A 4,823-nucleotide genomic window follows, 5' to 3' on the forward strand; every position below is an offset into this window, starting at 1 on the left:
GTAGGAGAAAAGCACCACATGTGCAAAGCTAAAAATAATCTGTAGCTCCCAGCCACTAAGTGTGACCGCTTAGTGCGACAAGAAAACACCGAAGCGATCCTATGGCTGGGGTCCACAAAGTAGCAGTACTTGAGATTGCAAGAACCTTGCTCAAGCATTGCGGTTCATAGTTTAAAAAGGGAAGAATCGCACGTATTAGTCACAGAAGAAAGAACAGGCTTTACTCTTGCCCCAGTTTAGTCATCGTGTTTGTACTCAACACATTTCCTCCTGTTGCTCTGGCAGAATTTGGCATGAGGGAGCCTGCCTAGGGCCACTGCCCCAGCTGCCTCTACTGGGGAGTCTCTCCAAGCACAGAGGAGGAAGAGGAAGAGGAAGGCTGTCCAGGCTAACACAGCAGAAGAGGACCCAAGAACAAAAGCAAGGTGGTCTGTCTTCCTTGTGGGAGCTTTTAATACAAGAGCTCACCTTTTAATCCAATGAAAGCAGCATTATTTTCATACACACTAGCTTATGTACTCCTATTTGAACTAAATCAGGGCCATTTCTAAGAATCCTTGCTGAAGTTGTCAAGAGCTGTGTTGCCCGCTGGCCACCAGGCACCGCACCCTGACCACCAAGTATGACTGGCTTCCCCTGCACTTGTACCTGGCAGCCCTGGCACAGAGTTTCAGCAGCTTCCCTTGTTTCGATCCCTTTCTGAAACCAGTTGCTTAGTAACCCTCAGTTGTAAATAATAAGGTTGTAGTTTATGCTTTGAAACAAATGCTAAATAAAGCTACTTCAACAGAGGTGGTCCAAAGAAAAAAGAAAAATCTAGTATGTAAATATAATTTTTTTAAAAAAGTCTCAAGGAGTTTCAGAACATTTCTTTCAAGACTTCGACTAGAATAGTTCAGTTGGAAGGGACCTACAACGATCATCTGGGCCAACTGCAACTTAACTGTTTAAGACTTCTATAACATAACTTATATTTCTCTTTCCGAGATAGTGTTTACAGAGGTCAGAAATCCAAAGATGAGATTCAAAATGCCACTTTATCAAAGGATTGGCAGGGACTTAAATTTAGGTTCTGAGGTCATTTTTCATTACATGACATATCTGTGCTAGGAAAGACAGCTGAACTCAGGAGAAAGGATTTGATTTCAATGGTACTGTTTCAGTACTCATTCGTCTACCTTGCTCCTGGAACAGCTTCAAACCACAAATCCAATTACAGATGACGCAGTCAGTGTTCTCTCCTTCTTCTCAATCTAAAAAAAAGAAATTTAAAAAAATGATTCAGACTAAAATTCAGCATTCTTTAAATAAATAAAATTATTGTCTTTTCAGCAAACTGCTGTTAGCATGGATTTAGCTCAGAGCAATCCAACCTATTCACCAGACCTAGAGTGGTCCCTAACAGCTCAAAGATAAACAAAACTTACTCAGCTAACCATCATTCCATCCTTCTTCCTTGCCATTGGTTTTACCGATCTTTAACTGTGGTGTTTTCTAAACCCCAGCACCAATGGGACAAAGAGCAGCCACCACATCTCTGAACTGAGGTAACACGTACTGGCATTTGCCGGGTACGTGTTTCACCCCCAGCACCACCAGTACGTGTGGGGACACGGTCGCTTTTCTGCCTGGTGCAGCAGCAGGAATCAAGCCCTGCGTCTGCCCTGCTGCAGCCCAGATGAAAGAGCAGCCCAAGATTAGAAGGATTAAACTTCTACGCAAGTCCTTCATCTAAGAGGCTTAGGGAATCTGCAAGTCAGTGATTTATTACAAAAGCTTCGGAATCATCATACAAATAAATAAAGAGGAACTACCACATTCCCATTCAACACCCTAGTCCTGTTCCTGGCCCAGCTGGCACATCGTGCTCGGGCACAATACTCGGCCCATTTTCTGCTTCACACCAAGAGCCCTTTAACTAAACTTTTCTAATGCTAAATCTGAAGCATTCAAATTTCCATTTCAGCCTTCCAAGAAAAGTTTAAGAGAAGTAACAGCAGGAACAGATTAATGTTCACAGCACTTTAGTAGCTACACTCCAGACCAGCACACCAACCCTCAAAAACTATTCCCATGTGCTTTCCTTGAGAAAAAAAACACCACCACACACATCACCACTTCCCAGGCAATCCCAGCAGAGCTTTCAGATCAGTTTCTCCATTTCTGTTTTCTATAGCAAACTCAGAACAGGCATTTGACAAATCCAAGGCACTTGCAATTCCTCATCACCTGTCAGGTGTCCGAAATGCGCAGGCTAACAGGGGCACTGATGCCACACAACAGAAAGCTGGCCAAGGTAAGGGGGACAGAGCCATCGCTGCTTCCTCTGCACTGGGGTACGAGGAAGCTGGCTGACAAGTGCAACCCCATGTTAAAGCCCACTTCAACCGCACTGAACCCCATTCTAGGGACCTCCCTAGCAGAAAAGAACTACTGAAAGCAAGCTGCTTGATAGCAGGGTCATGCTTTACTAAAGCCCTGTATTGGTTAGAAAGGTTAACGACCAGTGGCACATGACATGGAGAATGGAGTGAAATTGAACAAATACCTCTTTAGGATTATCAGAATCTGTTCCCTAGAATGCAAACAACAAAAGCCAGAAACACTATGAAGGATTTTGTTTTTTTAAATAACAATCAGCTGCACAAGCAGCAAGAAAAAGGTAAGAGAGCAATAAAGGAAACATTTTCCAAATACTAAGCAGTTGTTAGCTACCCTGCACTCCCAGAAGTTTGATTTAAGCACAAGACACGAGCCATGGCTGCTGCAAGCGCTCCTCTATGTGTTGTGCTACACATCCACCCCTTCCCATGGGCACAGGAAGTGCAGGGAAGGCGCAAGCTGGATGCAAGCTACTTCCTGCACATTGCCATCCTAACACCACAAATTGCAAGGCACAGCATTACCTAAGAGGTACTAAGAGATATCCAAGAGCATCGGAGGGATCTAGACCAGAGCAAGTGAAGAGCTGAACCCTGCCCAAGCTACGCAGAGAAAGGCCCTTCCCCATGCGCGCTGCCTGCGGGTCTGCAAAATTGCGAGCACAAGAAAAAGCAAAACAACCTCCTAAGTACACTCTTGAGAACAAAAGGTCTTGGGACAGTTCCCTCCTTCAGCCCCGCTCCATGTGCACAAGCACTCGAGGCCTTTGCTTCTACCAAGTATTTCAGAAGTACCTGAGGCAGAGAACAAGCGCAGTCCCACAATACAGCCACTGTTACAGCCCTGTCCTGCACTACCTACGAGCGTTTTTCTGGTACCAGAGGAGGGAAGCTGAACAAGACACCAGTTCCTCCACTATCACCTCCTGCTCTCCCTCCTTCCCTCCGGAGCAGATCAGTAATGAGATCACTCACCTTTCCCACAAGGGGTGGACGTGGTCTTCAATCTCAGCAGCAAGGTCCCAGGGAGAAGCAACCAGATCCGTGCTGGGAGAAGAAGTCCGGAGCTCTCTGCAGAGGCGCACGGGGCCCAGGGAGCTGCGCAGGGCCACGCTGGCCCAGGAGGTGCCAGCACACGCTTAACGTGCCACCTCAGGCAGCACCCTGCACCGGAGAGCGGGCACCCAGCCTGCAGCATTTCCTCTCGCTGATGGAGGTGGGTCAGACAGCTTCCCGTGGCTGGCAATACAGGGTAAGAATGACATCCTTTGCTTTGAAAGACTGAAAAACCAAGTTTCAAACTTCTGTTTTACACTAGCAGTAGTTTCCTAAAATCACTGGGTCAGGAGGACTGGAACAGAGAGGAGCAATGCACCCAGTTATTTGTCCCTTTGCTCACACAGGAGGAAAACCACATGCACACACATATGCACACCCCCTCACACTTTATAGCACTGTTACTCACTAGTTTTTCAGAAACAGCTGCGGCACCAAGCAACTGCTCCAGAAGGTTTCTGCTTCCTTTTCCTTTCCCATGGTGGGTAAGGAAGAGAGGGAAGGGCAGAAAGTCTTTCTTCCTTCTCTACCTTAAAGAAGATCCTTGCTGTCTGCATACCCTCTGCATTCTTCTGTCTAAAGCGGAATTCCAGCAGTACTAGAGACACTCCAGGCAGCTCCAGGAAACAGCTGCATCTAGAAGGCAGAAGCTTTAAAAGGTTTAAAGCAACATCATGCAGTAAGATTTCAACATTACCTAAACCAGAGTAAGTACTTAATGTTAAGTGCTGCATAGAAACCACTCAAGTCATCCTTAACAGTACATTAAATTAATCATTTGGTATATGCTAACATGTAACTTGTGAAGTCTTTATCTATTTCCTTAAGAGCTAGGAAGTTGTTCTCAAAGGGAACAGGGAAAGGTTGCCACATGACAAGTGGCTTTAGCTTCTCAGACAGTAACAAAAGACAAATAAACCCCACAAAACTCAAAACATACATCACACCGCTCCCACCCTCCCCAAACATCGCATCATGTTTATGTATGAAGTCACTACTACTTATTACTGGACAGTGGGGTTTGAATTAGTGCCATCAGTACAGGTATGAGGATCCAAAGAAAAAGCAGCCCAGCTGTCAAGGGTTAACATTACAGGTTTTGATAGGCAAACCCTGTTAGGCACGAATAAGGCATTGTGCTAGGTTCTACCACACTAGGAAGACTCCCGTGAAAAGTAAAAGATTCTGTCCTGAGCTCACACATGCTTGAGAGAGGTTCTCCTGTATGTGGAGCAAAACCGTATTTAACCAGTCTCCTCGGTGCGCCCTGTTATCCCCTAACATCCCAAATACATGTGCAGGCAAGTACACATGTAGCCAGGTGCTTCCATTCTGGTGCCAGTCTTTGCTAAATGTCCAAAACATAATCAGACAGAGGGACAAAAG

This window comes from Grus americana, chromosome 13 (assembly GCF_028858705.1).
Source record: "Grus americana isolate bGruAme1 chromosome 13, bGruAme1.mat, whole genome shotgun sequence".
Lineage (NCBI taxonomy): Eukaryota > Metazoa > Chordata > Aves > Gruiformes > Gruidae > Grus > Grus americana.